The sequence below is a fragment of the Bombyx mandarina genome, chromosome 18 (genome assembly GCF_030267445.1).
Source record: "Bombyx mandarina strain Sakado chromosome 18, ASM3026744v2".
Classification (NCBI taxonomy): Eukaryota; Metazoa; Arthropoda; class Insecta; order Lepidoptera; family Bombycidae; genus Bombyx; species Bombyx mandarina.
This window is the reverse complement of record NC_143224.1, coordinates 4,651,458-4,671,066: the sequence shown is the minus strand read 5'-3', so window position 1 is coordinate 4,671,066 and position 19,609 is coordinate 4,651,458. Positions and strand designations below refer to the sequence as shown.

General features: G+C 35.7%; 1 long non-coding RNA gene across 2 annotated transcripts in view; it reads right to left on the bottom strand.

Annotated features, from left to right (window-relative positions):
- Nucleotides 1-19,609, bottom strand: part of LOC149500950 (uncharacterized) — an 89,844-nt gene that overhangs the window by 59,141 nt on the left and 11,094 nt on the right. The window contains exons 2-3 of one of the 2 annotated variants that reach the window (XR_016324609.1): nt 1,712-1,771; nt 1,057-1,250 (exon numbers count right to left, since the gene is read on the bottom strand). This is a non-coding gene — a long non-coding RNA (uncharacterized LOC149500950). The remainder of the gene's footprint in view (nt 1-1,056; nt 1,251-1,711; nt 1,772-19,609) is intronic. The other variant, XR_016324610.1, reaches the window with a different exon arrangement.

The window sequence follows — 19,609 nt, the reverse complement described above, 5'->3', positions numbered from 1 at the left end:
AAAGTTTACTAAGGTTAAAGCCTTGCCAATTGCCGGACATTCCCAGGACAATCTCGAATAAATAATCATAAAGTATTTTTTTTTTATGATTATTCGAAACATGGCAACATTCCAAATATTAGCTTCGAATTTACCGTGAGAGATAATGTTCTTATAATTTCCATGGTTCTAACCATAGCATTTATAAAGACATTTGTTAATAAGACTAAAAACAGATATAAATACAATAGAAATTTACTTAAATTACAACATAAAATATATTAACACTGCAAAATGTATAGGTATTTTTTATTTCTAACATAAAAAATATATTACTATTTACGTAAAACTATTTGAAGCTAGCTACTTGCGCATCCAGGTAAGAAGCACTTAACGTATCCAAGTGGATACATTATTGAAGAGGGTCTAAAAAACAACATTTTTGCCTTCGTAATGTCCCGCCACGAATATTTTATTGCGGGCTCCTGGATGACCCTCGCCTTGGACTGTACAGAGTCCTGTAGAGCTAAGAATTCTACGCAGAAGTTTTGTAATAATGATCGAATCACTAACAACATTTAGTACATGAGTTTTTCTATTAAACCGCATTGAATTATATTGTCAAATTATGAATAAATATTAACAATTGTTCGATCGATTCAATCAACAATAACCAGGCATACAAACTTGTCGTTACCTTAGAACTATGTCATTAAAAAATGAACGCCTTGTTGCAAAAACTAGAGTACGTAATCAAATAAGTTTTTATTTTATTTTTATTGCTTAGATGGGGGGACGAGCTCACAGCCCACCTGGTGTTAAGTGGTTACTGGAACCCATAGACATGTACAACGTAAGCGCCACCCACTTTGAGATATAAGTTCTAATGTCTCAGTATAGTTACAACGGCTGCCTCACTCTTCAAACCGAAACGCATTACTGCTTCACGGCAAAAATAGGCAGGGTGGTGGTACTTACCCGTGCGGACTCAAGAGGTCCCTACCACTAGTTCGTTGTATTTCGGACTTTATTTTACTTAATAGGTAGGTAGCAACATATTTTAATATTGGTAAATACCTTAGCTTATGAAGTCAGCTGAGTCTTGGCCTCAGAGACAAACACTATCCACGGTGACCGATTTGGTAACCCAAATAGTGGATTAGGGACTTTTAGCTTATCACCATTATTATCACTTGCTCCAGCTAATCAACAACTTAAGGAAATCCAACCATTTTTCATTCGAAAATTGGTTCTTCTTTTTTCCAAAATATCTGAAACAAGCAATGACAAAAAAAAATTAAATACTATACCCACAATACTAACAATTGATTGACTTTTCTGATCTAGATGTTGTAATGAGATTATGGTCCATTTGTTGTATAATGGTTACTAAACCTCACAGAGATCACAATTAAAATTTTAGCACTACACCTAAGTCGACGAAATCTCAATAGCATTAGTTTATGTTTTAGTATTAGTATAGTTTTTATCTATCAGATTAGACTATGTCTGCTTCCTAGGAGAAAGAGGTAGTATCTTTAAATTAAATAATAGTATACAGCAAGCCGGCTCACAAACTTGCCACTAATGATTAAGCAAAATGTACACATAGGTAGTTACATTTGCATAATGACGGTTTAATTCAACTGACACGATATTTATTACTCCTCTGAACATTTCTTCATCGTCACAATAGAAGTACGACTCTAAGTTTTCTTAAGTCTGAGCGTACCTGTCCGGTCCCGCGAGGCCACCGGGTCTGATGGACCGCCCGAGCCGCGCAAGGGTTAACCTAAACCAATATAAATATTTGAACACGTTGTACGTTTAACTTTGCTACACTTAAAACTTGCATTAGACTTTATACGAATCAAAACTTTGCTATTAATTTGCTATAACTACTCATTCTTTATATTGTACTAGCCGTACTTGCTGGGCATGTAAAATTAACATTATTATTAGTTGTCATTATTATTAGAGAGTCCAACACTCATATAAATATTATCTATCCATCCTATCCATTCCATTAAGTACATATGGATACCAGGTTTCAAGTAAATCGGATGCATGGTTCAGTAGTTATAACGGAACATCCGTAAAAACCACTGTAGATTTATATATTAGTATAGATATAACAATTAAGATTCATTTTTGAGTTCATTATTGAGACTGGTGTGTGTATGGGTTTTTTTTTTCATATTTAAATTTCAATTCTTCTTCTTGTTCATTATGTCGGGCGAGAGCAGCTTCGTTGTGCTTCTAGTATTGTTGACATATTATAATAAATAAATAAAAGACGCTGACCACTCCATCAAGCGGGTCATATTTACTGCCTTCGAAAGCAATAATAATCGTAGTTCATTTATTCACAACTTTAATACTTTCATTTTTTAAGATCGATTTTCGCGTGTACACCTTTTTGTAGATTGTAAAATATCTAATGTACTCCCGGACCCCCGAAAACACTTAATTTTAGTAAAACACCGAACACACACATAACACTCCGAATAACATACCGTGCAGATACACTAAATTACAATTCGAAGGGTCGTTTTGGGAAAACAAAAAACATTTATATCAATGGCTGGCTGGTTCTAAATTTTACTAGTCATTGACAGGACGTAAAGGCGGGCCTCTGTCTCCGGGGTCTCGTTCAGCGAAGGAATGTTTCGCAGTAAGTAGATAAGAAAACAGGAGAACTGGCCTCACTAGTGACTGTGAGTATTGAAGATTTTATAGAGAGGCTACATACTTCGTTTCATTTAATTATCATTCTGGCGAGGCAATATTGTAAATTCAATATTGCACTAATTGTTACGTTTATAATACTCCTTGCAAAAATGAATATTGAAAAATAAAGTAATATTAAAAAAAAAAAGACATGCCCGCTGAGTTCCTTGCCAGTTCTTCTTAGGGCGGAGGCTAGTTTTTGTGAATTGGCAGTAGTTCTTTTTGACGTTCAACAAGTATGTACTTTTATATAAGTTGAATTTTTTTTTTGATTTGATTTCATTTGATGTGCAGAGGCTTGGTGTAAGTCTAGTGAAGTGTAATGTAGTTTCTACCTGTGTGGATAGAGATCGCCTAATTGGTGGGAAGCAATCGAAGCTTATATGCAGTCGAAGTTTCCAAGTAAGCCTTCCGGTCTAAAATAAATGTTATGTTACTATTCGTTATGTCGTTATAATCAAATAGCTACATTGGTAGCTACGTTTAATCATTTATTTTAATACTAGCTGACCCGGCAGACTTCGTAGTGCCTCAATGGATAACTTATTCCTCTATATCGTTCCCTCACTACTTAGGATAGCGACCACATGCGACGTAGTTCCAATGTGCTCGATCATGGGTGGCATGGACTGCATGGTACAGACTACCACCGAGTGCTTCTCTTGCTAGATCTGACCATCTGGCTGGTGTTCTGCCCACGGCGCGCTTGCCTTCTATTCGACCCGTAATTATGAGCTTCTCTAATTCATGTCTGGGAGACCGCATGATGTGTCCGAAGAAGCTCATAACACGTTCCCGGTAGATGGAAAAGAGCCTTTTTCGGATGTCTAGCTGCCTTAGCCTTAATGGATAAATAAAAGACCTAAACTTTTGTATAAAATAAACTTAAAACAAAAACAAAAGGAATCCGTCCGATGGGGGACACGTCAAAGGGAAAACAAAATTGTTATTTTTATTTAATTCTGAGCATTTTCATATTTATCTACCTTTTAAACCTTCTTTGGACTTCCACGAATAATTCAAGACCAAAATTAGCCAAATCGGTCCAGCCGTTCTCGAGTTTTAGCGAGACTAACGAACAGCAATTCATTTTTATATATAGTTATATAGAAGATTACTGATTGCATTTATCATGCATTTTTGTATTTCTGCAAAGGAACAATCATGCGTTTCGATTGTAAGAGCATCGTAATTTTTAGTGGTACCATCACCATTATCCATATTTAAACCGAGCTGCTAGCATACGTTCGAGTTAAAAAGAGGAACCGCCTATAAACATTGACAATGACATCTATGGGTTAGGGGGTATTCACTTAACAGCTGGCAGGGTTGGTAGACGTTCACTCAATTCAGTACAGCACTGTAAACAAAAATAAAAAGGGCAGCCAAAATCAAAATTAGATTAAAACTGAGACTTTTTATTTTATTTTTTATTGCGTAGATGGTTGGACGAGCTCACAGCCCACCCATCTTGAGATATAAGTTCTAAAGTCTTAAGTATAGTTACAACGGCTGCCCTACCCTTCAAACCGAAACGCGTTAATGCTTCACTGACGTTATGAACGCTTTTCCGTAGAAAATGTAAATTTCCAGAGTTAATATCATCAGCTCTCTGAAGCTCTCCTTGGCAAGGGTCAAAGGCAAAGTTTTCGGACGGCGGTTACCCTGGGGACGGCCGGGGTTCGAACGCGGGATAAAACTCCGGGTAATTCGCACGTACTACCCCGCATTTGTCTCCTGGACCTACTTTAATATATATTCAAAAGGCACATTTCTATCTAACGATATTCTCGGAGCGACAATAAGTGAACAGGCAACAAAACCCTTGCGTGTTTATTTAGTAATCGTTCGACTTAAAATTTAATTAACAGCGCCCTGTAAGCTTATTATTTTGACACGTTTTTATTAGCTTATGTATTTATATAACGGAACGTTTCAACATAAGTTTCACTAAGTCAAGACGTCCGATTACCTTGAAAATTTGTTCACCTATCAAGAACCGATGACTATACAACAATTTTATTACCTTTTTTTTATTGCTTAGATGGGTGGACGAGCTCACAGCCCACCTGGTGTTAAGTGGTTACTGGAGGCCATAGACATCTACGACGTAAACTGCGCCACCCACCTTGAGATATAAGTTCTAAGGTCTCAAGTATAGTTACAACGGCTGCCCCACTCTTCAAACCGAAACGCATTACTGCTTCACGGCAGAAATAGGCAGGGCCTTACCTTAGCCTAATGTCCTGACTAGGATGGCAAGAGTAAATAAAATATTTATTTCGGTTTACTAATAAAATGCGTTTATGATATTTTATAATATATCGGTTTTGAATTAATCCAAATAATTGCATTTGCAATAACAATTTGGGATTTTCTAATTCGATTATATAAATGTCCTTAGTGAACCGGAATTTCGAGATAAGTGACTATACATACGGACTTACCTCATCAACTAATTTAGCTCTTAAAAAACCTTCCCAATAAAATTGTGATGAACTGATCTTACATGACAAGGGATATTATGCATAAGGCACAAGTGTATCAACGCAGATTTCTACAGCTAACTCTATGCATCTTACCTTTCATGTGTAAGTTTAGCCACTCGTTAAATTTTAATAGGGACTTGTAATAGTTGTCACGGTAGGTTAGTTAATACGCCTAGTGTGCTAATATCAAGTGATGCGACTGAATTCAAACCTCACAGATAGGTATCATTTTTTATCAAATAAAATACGTACTTAACCTCATACTAGGTGTACCGTAATCACGTTCTAAGCGAAAAAAAAAGTTTTGACGAATTTTATTATTCTACACATAAATTATATTGAATAGATTCTGACTCGAAACAAAGAGGCGTTCTTTCTGATTAGCGAGATATTCATAATTTTAATGTAACTAAATTGATCGATTAACATTGCTAACCTTTTAATGTTGGCGAATAATAATAAAAAACTGCGTATGAAGAATCCCAAATATTCAATATCGAATCGAATGATTCGCAGTAACGATTCGAATCGTTCCAACTCGATTCGATTCTGTTGCACGCATGCATATTTTAGTGAACGCAGCTCGCAACATATTAAATTTCAAACGGATTTATTCACATTTGATGCACGGTGGCTTGCTTTCGACCCTTGCTAAATTATTTGATATTTTTATGGGTTCGAACTATAGAAATACAGTTGCGTTGAGTTTACAAGTACAGTTGCAAATGCATTTTATTTATACAATGCGTCAATCTAGAGAAAATGTACCAATTTCTACCAATGAATACCAATGATTTTAAAGAGGTTGATTTAATGACAGAGCCCTCTTTTGAATATAGTAAGTCATCCATCACATCCTCAAGTATACCCCCAAAGTATACTACCTCCAAAAATAATAATTCAAACGAACCATATTCTAGACCAGTAGTTGTAACACAATTAATTTTAATTAATATATAAAAAGGTGGAGTGACGAACTATGCAGGGTGACTGGGAAGAGCCGGATGAGAAAAGCCGAGGATCGTGCTCAGTGGCAAGCAATTGGAAAGGTCTATGTCCACTGCTGGACATAGGCTTTTCCAGCCTAGGCTGGAAATGGAGACGATGATGATAAAAAGGTAAATGGGAAACCTAATTAAATGTTTAAATGTAATCTATATATTAATTCGTGTAGAAAAAACTTTGTACCCCTTTTTACGAAAATCGCGTGGACTGAGGAAAATGAAATTTTCCACACTTACAAAGAATGTGGAGTTTCTTTTCATAATAATATGGGATAAATAATTCGATTTTTAACTTTTGGTGTCTTGTTAAAGTTGCATAAATTCAAGAACCCGCAGCGCTGCATACGACATCAACTTTGAAATTCGCACCTGGCGAATTTCGAACGACCAATGAGCATTCAACGGAAATTCTCCCCGACTGACCAATGGCCGACCGGTTTCTCCCCAAATCGGCGCGTGCCCTGTCCGGTCCGGTCCGGTAACTAAGTAGGGGAGCTACCCCATCCACGCGCAACACCGGTCGATAAAATCAAACTTATAGCGTATAAATTGATGGACCTCGGATGTTGGCTTTTCAAATCAGATAAATATTTGCCTTTTGTACATCCCGAACAGGTACTTAAGCGACAAAGGAAGTTTGACACGGGCCGTATATTTGACCACTTGGTGGTCGCGGCTTGACAGGGGACACAGTTCGGTTTTTTTGAGATTCCTCTCCCTAAATTCGAGTTTATTTTGTGACGTGTGGTCGCGCATTATAAAACCTGTTTTTGGCCTGTTAACGTACAATAGGTTAGTGGTTTATAAATAATGGGATGAAAGAGATATTGAAAGATAGATATTTACATCGGTAATGGATACGAAACTGTTGTTATTATCGGCTTTTGCTATATTTCCAATTTCATAGTTTTTATTTGTAATGATATAGAGAGAATTAATTACTTTAAAATCTTTTTTTATCTATTAAATAGAATTGAGTACAGATTTTAAAGTACCAAACGCGTTGAGTTAAGCTCTAGATCTCTGTGCCCATAGAGACTGCAAGCAGGCCAAATACCTCGTAATCCCACCGCCCACCCTAATGCCCTGTCCTCTGCATGGGACATTTCCATTTATTATTGAGCACTTAATTTATGTGTTTTGTTATGGACGACAACTGGTGACTTTACCCCGAAGAGTACCAAACGAAAGACAAATTTAAAAACTCACGAAAACAAACTTAGTGCTGAAGCAGTTAGGCTCAAAGTTGTTCGTGCTTAATTTGCTATTACTATTGTTTGAAGAGGAACAAAAAATCGCTTCATCTGACATTTTACAGATCATCGCAGCAATGTAATATTGAACCCTACTGCAGTGTTGTCAGAGTTCAATTCCTAAATTAGGTATGAATCATTTAGAACATTTCAAAGTTTCAATGAAAGTATTCTCTAGAGCAATACAAAACAAAAATGAGACATAAAACTTGGTGTTTAAAGTTTAAATTATACTGTCGATTTAGTTGATCATTTTAAGGTTGTTTAGAAAACGAACGCAGCAATCCGCTGTCTTCAGTTCAAGGTTTTTATATAAAATGGGGTTGAAATGACATTCAGAGTAATAGCGAATCCCCGACAGTGTGAGGTCATTTTTCAAATTAAATTATTGGACATCTTGATACCCGGTAATTTATTTATTTATTCTAAGCCTTAGTTTAGCACTACCACCGCTAGTTTAATGAAAATGACAAATTTAGAAAGTGTTAAATCAATTTGACTAAAGAAAAGTAAGCATAATATAGTCTTAATTGAAAACACAACATCGGCATACTTAGTCTTCGTCATTCGGCTGTCAACCGTAAAAACCATTATCACAAGACATAATCATATCATAAAGCACAAGATATATGCTACAGTATCATTAATTTAAATCAAAATTAAACTAGCTATTTAGTAATTACGCAAATTATAATTACTAGTGGTAGGAACTCTTGTGAGTCCGCACCACCGCCCTGCTTATTTCTGCCGTGAAGCAGTAATGCGTTTCCGTTTGAAGGTTGGAGCAGCCGTTGTAACTGTACTGAGATCTTAGAACTTATATTTCCAGGTGGGTGGCGTATTTACGTTGTAGATGTCTATGGGCCCCGGTAGCCTTAACACCAGGTGGACTGTGAGATCATCCACCCATCCAAGCATTAAAAAAAAAATTTTTTTTGGGTATTCAAAGTATTACGTAGAAAAACAGCAAGCGGTATCTTTGTACCGAATTTCGAATAAAAAGGAGAATCCTACAAAAACGAAACGTAACAAGCCCAATGTGCTCGGAACTAAGTACCAATAAAAGCAACTAAATGACTCAGCTCAAAGTGGCATAATATTATATTTTATGTGTAAGCGTAGAGCTCTCAGACGAGGCGCGCACATAAAGCCTATGAAAGCATAAAAAATCAAGAAAATTTTCATGTGAACCGAAACACATGGAGAATAAACAGACGAAGTAGATACTTACAAAAATATGAAATTCACCACAACATTTGCTGGGGACGGCTGAACTGTGTACGGTTTGTGCAAACGCAACAGAAAAATATTTAGTGGCATTATTTGTCAGATCGTTTATTTTAATTTCCAGTCCTTTTAAATTGTCTTATCGTAACTTGCAATTCACGAACTCACTTAATAATACCACTAAAAAATTACAAACCGACATTAGAATTTTTAGAAATATGAGTACAGTAATTCGTATTGCGAAGGTTCGACAGAAAAATGTAAATAAAAAGTATTGTAATCTATATTAATATTATAAAGAGGAAAGATTTGTTTGTTTGTTTGTTTCGAATGGGCTCCAAAACTACTGGACCGATTTGAAAAATTCTTTTTCTATTAGAAGCCGACATTGTCCCTGATGAACATAGGCTACTTTTTTTTTTTTTTTTTTTATTTTTTTTTTTGGTTTCATGTGTGTTTTAATGTTTCCGAAGCGAAGCGAGGGCGGGTCGCTAATGTGTTATATGTTTTTTTTTTTTTATTGCTTAGATGGGTGGACGAGCTCACAGCTCACCTGGTGTTAAGTGGTTACTGGAGCCCATAGACATCCACAACGTAAATGCGCCACCCACATTGAGATATAAGTTCTAAGGTCTCAGTATAGTTACAACGGCTGCCCCACCCTTCAAATCGAAACGCATTACTGCTTCACGGCAGAAATAGGCAGGGCGGTGGTACCTATCCGCGCGGACTCACAAGAGGTCCTACCACCAGTAAACTCACAAGAGGTCCTACCACCAGTAAACTCACAAGAGGTCCTACCACCAGTAAACTCACAAGGGGTCCTACCACCAGTAAACTCACAAGAGGTCCTACCACCAGTAAACTCACAAGAGGTCCTACCACCAGTAATGTATGTTTGTTATTTGATAAAAATGCTTTAAAATTAAATTTTAAGCATAAAAAGAGCATTAGAGCGATTACTTAAACGGTAATGTGTGTAATATATTTCTCTCTCTCTTCGATCGGTCCCTCACTGCTGAGGATCGTGACTCCGTCCGATTCCGTCAACCAGCTGTCTCCATCGATCCCGCCCAGCAACCCGGTGGAGTGCGTCGCTGACAGGTATCCCCAGTTCCTCCGCTATTTGGTCCGACCATCGTTTGGGACCTCTACCCCAATGTATAATTGATATTATATTCACTGATTATTTCTATTTTACATCAGGAGAGCTTATAAACGCCATAACTCGAGTCGAGTCATTGATATTAGGATACTAGGCTTTTTGCTCACAGCTTCGCCCGTGCGAACTACACTTTACGGCGTTGGCGAAGCAGTGGTACGAAAGGTAGACCAACGATAAATATATGAAATTAATAATAAAAATGATTAAATAATGTTCTTTGTTAATATTTTAATTTAATATCATACTCTTCTTGCAATCAGTACTTGTTCGCTCGTCCATAATGCGAGTTGATAGGTAGATGTATTAAAAATACTATATGTTAGACGTGAACACGACATAATATTTATTATTTTTGCTTTTTTTTAGTTTCTGTTGATGCCCAGGGGCCTTATAGCACATCTCAATAATAGATAGTTAATTTTAGATTTCAGAGACTGAAACTGCAATATGATTCCTTAATGCATTCGCAGAAATAATCCTAGACTAGTGCTATCTGCTTTTTGTATTAACTTCACTCGAAGGTGTTTTCTAAGCTCTGTGACATATTCTTCTTAAAGCAGGCATTACAGGAAGTCTTTGTGGTAATCAAAAGCTTGGCTGTGGTCTAGCATTACTGATATCCATATGCGAAGGTCAACATGCAACTCTTGGTCCACAATGCAAAAATGTTTAACTGACTAAGATGTGAGGAAGAGCCCACCTGGTGGTAGGACGCAGTAATGCGTTTCGGTTTGAAGGGTGGGGCAGCTGTTGTAACTATACTGAGGCCTTAGAACTTATATCTCAAGGTGGGTGGCGCATTTTCATTGTAGATGTCTATGGGCTCCAGTAACCACTTAACACCAGGTTGGCTGTAAGCTCGTCCAACCATCTAAGCAATAAAAAATAAATAAATAAATAAACCTGTGATCTATAGATATTAAAATATGTATAAATACTCTCGTCTCATAAAGTAAAATAGTTCATATAGTATCGATATAATTTTCACAATAGTCTTTGTAGGGACCCAGCTTAGTAGCATATGCGGTTTGTACATCGCTTGATATACTCAGTCGTACATAGCCGTGATCGTCGGGGTCACGACTGTACCGTTTCTTATACGAAGTAAAGGGTGTTAACTGCCCTTTATAAATAAAACAAGCTAGTTCCAATTTTACTCAGTATATTGTCACAAGTGTCTGACTATGTACGACTGACTATATCAAGCGATGTACAAACCGCATACGCTACTGAGCTGTGTCCCTACATAGTCTTTATAAACCTCAGAAACGTAAACTCTAGTCGATTATACAACAGTCTCAAAACGTCAACAAAATTACCGTCACAAAAGAATGAACGTAACAGAAAAACAGCGTGTGTTTCGAAAAATCATTGTGTATACGCGAAATAAAAGTGGAATTACACAAAATGCTAAAAGTCTTCTTGAATTTATCTGACACAGGGTGAAAATAAATATGAACTTGTTGTACAGTTACAGAGGTAATTTTATTGACATTGTTATTATTTGTTGGCTGGCAATAACAATGTACATACATCAGAGGGACGCGAATTTGTTAATTGTTAATGTCATTTGTTAAGTAATCACCTAGCTTACGATTTATCTGGTACTAAGCGGTTTCGTGGTAGGACGTCTTGGGAGTCCGCACGGGTAGGTACCACCCCCTGCCTATTTCTGCCGTGAAATAGTAATGCATTTCGGTTTGTAGGGAGAGGCAGCTGTTGTACTGTAAAAACAAACCTTTGAACTCGTGTCTCGTGGCAGGTGGCCGCATTTACGTTGTAGATGTTCGGTAACCACTTAACACCAATGGGCCGTGAACTCGTCCACCTATGTAACCAAAAAAATCGATAATGCAGATGAACATATTTACCGCTACGTGGATACAAACTATTTAAATTAATACTACACCAAAATGCTATTCCATTTAAGTGCTTTGTTAAGTTTAATTCACTTTAAACATTCAAAATATTTCTAACCCGTTGCAGTTTTGATGAGTAAATACTAAAAAGGGTTTTTTAAATCAATTTTTTTATTTTTAAGTTTAGATTTATAAGATTCAATCTGAAATTCGGTAAATTTAGAATAACGTAAAATTCGTAAATTCGGCGGCTTGCGTCCATTAGTCAGCTATTGACGCATCGAGAGACAGATCACTACGTGCCACTCGCTTCTCGCATCCAGCCCCTACTCGCTGTTCTCGAACGCACCAAAACATGAATGCAGAATAAAATTGCACTAGAATATAATATGTATTATCTCTAATGGGTACATATTGTTTTTTGATAGTATACTGTGCTAATTAAAGAGAGAGAGAGAGAGAGAGAGAACGAGAGAGAGAGAGAGAGAGGAGAGTATTCTTTAATGTACACCAAAAAAATAAAATAAGCAATGCGATACATTAAATACAAATAAAAGTAAATTTGGCAGTCTTATTGCTAAGAGCGATCTCTTCCAGACAACCATCAGGTGGACAAGAATCGTTTGGAAAAAAAACTGATTTTACGATTTAAACTCGCGTTTCCTGTATTAATTTTATCATTTCAATATTTCCAACATTTCGAATACTTACACCTTTCGTGGTAATTAATGTTTAATGTGTTAACCACGGTTTATTTTTCTGTAGGTAAAGCTGTATTGTCTTATAATATTTAAATAAATTTCATATAGATTAACTCCCAGGCTACTTTTAAAGTGAACAAAACCATAAGTAATTCCATCAGTTCCAAAATAATATGCACTGTATTATCACAATATCAGATTGATTAAGGTTCAATATGTAGAATTACATATTGATATTAAAAACGCGTGTATTTATATCTTTTATAAAAAGATCCCTAAATAATCACTTCAAAAAAGATGACTGCTTCGTTGTTGCGTGAAAGAAACACAAACAGATCAACAAACTTATATTGTTAAGATTGCAATGCTCTAACAATATTGCCTATAGATAAAACATATGCTTTATATTAATTTCGAGTTGTTTCGAACACGAAATATTTTGTTCAAAATCAGAATTACAATCGAGTATTTATAGTAGGTACTCTAAAACAGAACAGTCGGAAAGATTAATGTGGTTTAGAGTTTCAGTGGAACTGTGACTGAGATAGTGACGGAACCATTTCTTCTGTCTCAAACACACTTTACTTTATCCATTTAAGTGATAGTTTGAATCCACGAATTGCTTTATTTAAATTAATGTTCATATTAATGCAGTAAAAAAAAATGCATCTGTGCATAGACTACTAAGTAGTTTATTTTCTCTTTTTGTCAACCGATTCACTTTTGTGCTTAATGTATTCACTTTGCTTTTTTAATTGCTGTTGACCAGTGTTATGAATATGGTTTTTTGTTTTTTTTTTTAGTATTCAATTTTATTTCTTGACAACTAAAGAAAACTGTTAAGTTACCACTGTCTGATCTGCTATTCAATCGTATTTATTTACATAATCAAAATTGGTAATATAATATTGGTAATATTTTTTTTCCATTTTTGTTTTTGCAGGCATTTGATAGACTCTGGTGGTGAGTGGCTACCGTCGCTTATGGACTTGGACAATGCCAATGGAACAGACACTGAGTACTCCGAAAACCTCGTTTAAAGATAGACATGTCATAGCGCTCAGTGGTGTTTCCTATCAGTAAATAAACAAAACAAAAGAGAAAATGCATCAAATAAATTTAGTCTAAATCTTGAGGTATCAGTGATTATGGTCGATTTTCGATAGTTCAATGAATACTAGTAGTAATAGATACAAGAAGTTACAACTTTATTAAACTGATTAAACAACAAGTTTTTACGTGCAGCTTTTTGCTGTCGCAAAAAATTCATCTGTTACGGTCTGCAGAGGTTTCCCTTTTTTCTTTTATCCATTTTTACACCAAATTGAATGATTTCGTCATCGTTTGTCGTGCCAATCGAAGTTTTTCAAATAGAATTTATAATTTAGGCCCTTTTAATTTCTTTTTTTCAAATTTGAAAACCGGTGGTAGGGGCTATTGTAAATTCGCACGTGATGGTACCACCATCCTATCCATTTCTGCTGTGAAGCAATCATTTGTACTGATTTTTTAAGGACAGAATAGTAGTTATATAATAAAGTTGCGGTTTCGACCTCACGTCTCAATATGAATGGCGGAATTCACGTTATGATGTCCGTACGTTCCGGTAGCCAATATGCTATGATAATATAAAAACTTCAGATCACATATTTATTAGAAACAATATGAAGTAAAATTTAATGGGTCTATTTCATTACATCCTTATATATATTCCTCTTATCGCAATAAAGTAAGCTTCAACCGTTCTCTAACAAAACCAAAAGTCATCTCCACATCGGCATGACAAATACCGTCATAAGGCGAAACCCAAAAAACTGGACCCCTGTAACTGTCTGCGATTTATCTTCGGAGTCAACGTCTCCAGTTTAACCCAATACACTCGGTCCTAAGTAAACTTTAGGTAAACTTAAACGGCTGAGTCCCATTTTCGGCCACATTCTAAATAAATAACATTTAATGGGGGACATTCATCAGTGTTTCCACGTTTTTAGGTGCCCACCTCACTCCCTAGCCCGTCTGATATTTTGGAAAAGTCCTTTCGTACACATCCCAAGGTTTTACTGTTCGATTTTGAGCTTTACGGCCTAGTTTTAATGCGCAAATCGCGATGTGAGTGCGTCGTACAAATTACGTTTGTTAAATGTGGAGATTAGCGTTGGCGAGTGCGGAGATACGTGGGGGAAAGAATAGTGGGTGGGTGGAGGCAAGGGCCCACCCAACACCCCTTTGCTATTTTTCGTTGTTGCATTTTTTGCGTGAACGCGTGCAAGATTTTGGATTGCATAGGTAAGTGTTTTTTTTTATTAGTGAAAAGATTAATCGAAACCCGTCTGATTATATCTCTGAATAATCTAGACGCATGTATTCGAATTTTAAATAAAATGTTCTACGCATTCATTATGTGTTTGTTTAATTTGTATCAAAGCTTGATATAGATTTTTGAGTGCGCCAATTTTAGAACAGTTTTGAAATTCAATTCTCGAAAGTTCTCTTTAAGAATTATAACCGAATGATATTTTTCGTTCGATAATAAGATCGGTAATGCTAATGATGACAGAATTCTAAGCTTTCGACCGGAAAGTGAACTTTCGAGAATTGAAATTCAAAACTGTTCTAAAATTTGCCTGCTGGGAAATCTCTATAAAGCAATACCAAAGATATTTCCGATGATATTATTTATGCATTATACTGATGATTATTTATCTGTTGGTAATATCATCATTAACGTTAATATTACCGAAAGAGAGGCATCATTGGGTAATATCACCGGTAATAATTCGTAAAGTGAGCATTCGAGAATAGCAATAGCCATATCCTCGAATCAGAACTGAAATATTCATATCTAAACCGAAATGAGTACAAAACATTTTTACGAAATAATTTTTTCACGAAAATTTTCCATGGAAAATGCCCTTTTTTAATACAAAACGATACATTTGTACCTCGTTCGGACCGCTGTTACACGCTTGGACGTGTCTGATACTAGCGAACGTGAAAAGGGTCAGTGAACAACCGAAGGGTATTTTCGACTTTTTGCCGAAAATATTAGCCATTCATGATTTCCACTCTTTTGGGTTACCTTCGACCGTATATCTATAAATATGATGTACATTTAGGTACATATAATAATAGCGATACAGGATAGTTTTCAATGAGATTTTTCTGCCACGTTAAGCTTTTCTCGTGACGAATTAAAATGTATTCAAGGGACTCTGACCTGGACTACATATTGTCATTAAACATCGTCGAAATGACGTCACAAAACCACTATACGATAAAACTGAAGTGGCAAGGTGGCGTCTCACGTGCTGTTGTCTATGGGCTCATGCTACTATTTAGCACTAGATGGTCCGAGAGGTCGTTCACCTATCTACACAGCAAAAAACACTATGGATTCACTTTGACACACATTAAAGAGTGTAAACTTTATTATCACCTGAGAATTTCGAGAATCGTACATATATTTATTCGAAATTTAGCATATAATAACCGTAAGCCAGAAAAATATTTCCTCCTAGTAACGATTGCATATCAAATCATTTATTTATTTTTAAACCGTCAACAAAACAAACTTATGTATAAATTAGAGATTATGAGGTTGAAAACGAATGAAAGATTTATTTTTGTTTAAAATAATGTCAACATTATAATTAGTATTGAATTGATATTAGATGTACCGCTTACCCACTTTACTAAAAAGCATAACGTACAACACTACACTGCAAATGCTGTGAAAATAACATGTCCTTTGTATTTTGATCCAAATCACTAAATTCATAAGTATCTTTAACATATTTAGTAGCATATATTAGTCTCCGTTTCCTATAGTATGAAGCAAAATAATTTGCAACCATGAGAAAAATAACCCAAGCTTATTCAACATAGACGTTCACTGGTGGTAGGACCTCTTGTGAGTCCGCGCGGGTAGGTACCACCGCCCTGCCCATTACTACCGTGAAGCAGTAATGCGTTTCGGTTTGAAGGGCGGAGCAGCCGTTGTACTGTTAAAAGTGAGACAACTCATGTCTCAAGGTGGGTAGCACATTTACGTTGTAGATGTCTATGGGCTCCAGTAACCACTTAACACCAGGTGGGCTATGAGCTCGTCCACGTAACTAAGCAACAAAAAAAAAAAAACGTTGCTTTGTAGCAGGTATGTACTTTAGCAAAATCGTTTCACGTTAAAAATCGTATACATGAAAATCGAATCGTACGGTCGCATACGATAATGTCGTGAATTGTATATCGTAACTTGAAACTATCGTTCGTGTAAAATTACTAAAGCATCTATATATTAATACGTGAAGCATATTTTATATAAATTCTTTTTATATAAATTGGTGTGTCTCGACCCTTATAAATGAGGTATTGGTAGCTTACGGAAGGCGCTGGTAGCAGACGACATTATCTATATATTAATACGTGAAGCAAAAATTTTGTATCCCTTTTTACGAACATTGCGCGGGCGGAGGAATATGAAATTTTCCACACTTATAGAGAATATAGAGAAGAAGTGCACAATGCTAATATTTTTATAAAATAATGCATAAAAGATACATTAAAAAAATAAATAAAATATTACACACACTACATACCATGTATTTGACGCACACACGCATGCATACTATTTATTGTCAAACTTTTGTTCTTGACGCCTGTTGTCAAATTGAGAATAGATTAAATATTGTTTGTCTTTGTTAATATTTTTTATAGTGTAGTCTTGGCGAAATTTGTGATTATAGAAGTATAAAATACAATCATAATAGTGTACAAACTTACAATTCCAATTCATTATAGTCGAATTTCGACTACTGCGGGACCTCTAGTTTTTTAAAATGCGCAATGTATTGAAGTAGACGCCTTTATATGCTAATATACCATTTAACAGTTAGTAAGAACGAAGAGCACACAACGTTACGAATTCGTACCGAAACCGACCGGTAACAAGTTGCACTGTATTTTAGCAAGTTACCGATTCTAATTGTGACCATGAAATATGAAATATTTGGATATTCAGCTTACGTGAAATATTAAGCATGAGCGATAGTGCGGAAAATCCACAACGGCTAACTGCTTTGCAGCAGGAGGGGTTTTCCTCTGATTGCCTAAATTAATAACACAGACGTAATTAAAACTTGAACCTGAGCTCTTTGGTATGAGAATTGCACATGCTCTTAATACCGATCGTGTATCTACCGTTATATTTTTCTACAAAAAGCATAAGGCCAGACATACGTCATTTTAAGTGATTAATTATCCGCGAGGTGGTCGAAGTGGTCGATCAACCATAATTACTGACACTCGAAGATTTTGAAATTTCTGTATTACATTTTTTCTTTTGTTGTATACTATTGACCTTTGGGAAAAAATTGAGTACACATTTCCAAAATCATTGATAAACACTAAAACTCGTCAATGACTACTACTAACCAGAACGGCCATAGACAAAAATGTTGACCATTTGACAGGGGAGAAAATGATAATTATTGACTTATTAAACGAATATTTGAATCTAGTTTATTTGAATTTAATTTATATATCAACGCTTTTGTTTATTTACTGTAATGATTTTATGTTACTATACATTCTAGTTAATGAACAATATAAAAGAAAATTCAAATCAAGTATAGTTTTGTTTTTCAATAATTTTATAATATTACACAGACCGAGAGCTAATCTGACCGTGGACTGCAGGAAAAAAAAAAATTTAAGTTTCGTAAGTCGAAAACATTGAAAATCCAAAGAATATTAGAAATCGTGGACACAGTACAAAGAAAACAGCTGCCAAAGGCTAGGAGAGGAAACGGTAACTGAATGGAACTAAATTCCAGTCGACTCCAGCGTACAGTTCAGATCATTGCACTGGCTGGCTGGACTCGCAAGAATGTTCTTACCAACTTAATACTGTGTGTGACTGTGACTAATGGTTTTAATTTTGAATGCGTGTGTGTGTGTGTGCAAAGAAATTGTTACTTTTCATATCTGCTTTTATACTGTAGCTTTTGACCCACGACTCCGTCCGCGTGGAATAGTTAATTTGGCATAACGCTAAATTTTACCACCCACTTCATTTACGTAGAAAGTGAAAATATTTTTGAATTATATAATGTTAAGGAGCTATTTAAATCCCTATTTTGAAATATTCTTTATTGGTGCTCCACTTGTATTGGTCTCACCGTGATGTTATATAGCCTATAGGCTTCCTCAATAAATGGGCTATCTAACACAGAAATAATTTTTCAAATCGGACCAGTAGTTCCTGAGATTAGCGCGTTCAAACAAACAAACAAACTCTTCAGCTTTACAATATTAGTGTAGATTAACAAACGAAATTGTATCTGGACTTTGACAAACATTTGTTTTCGAGTACAATCAAAAGCAATGGTAATTATCAAATTGATTCATTGAGCAGAGGTGTCAACGTCCTAACTGATTTTAAATGATCACGAAGCCCCATATAAGATACATTACAAGTTTCATGTCACGCGCCATGGCTGTAATTAATCACTGATGGTACACACAAATTACGAAATGGTAAACTAAAAAAAAAATTTCTAATACCATTTGTAAGCATTTTAGTTATTCCTATGTTACTCGAGAATAGTGAAGTTTATAAACAGTGAAAGATTTTTTCAAATCGGTTCAGTAGTTTCGGAGCCTATTCAATACAAACAAAAAAACAAACTTTTCCTCTTTATAATATTAGTATACTTAGTCTGGACATAAATAATGTTAAAATAAAAAATAAAAAAAATCTATTGTAAATAACATTTATTACTTTTACAGTGTGTTAGTTTAATACATAAATATAAAAAAAAATAAAGTATAAAAAGCTTTTTCGAAGTGGTCTCCATTGGCTGCAATACAGTCCTTTAAACGTTGAGGCCAGTTATCAATAGAAGCACGCACTCTTTTCATGGAAAAAATGTTCACTGCCAATCGTACGGATTGTTTTAGGGACTCCAAATTATCATGGCGTTTAGAGCAAGCCGTACTCTCTAAAACTGACCATAAATCATAATCCAGCGGATTAAGATCGGGACTAAACGACGGCCAGTTTTCAGCTCTGATGAAGTCCGAAACGTTCGTTTCCAACCAAGACTGCGTAGACCGAGCTTTATGACCTGGCGCCGACTCTTGCTGGAAGGACCATTCTTGATTATTGAACATGGCGTTGTTAGGGGCTTCACTACCTTCTCAAG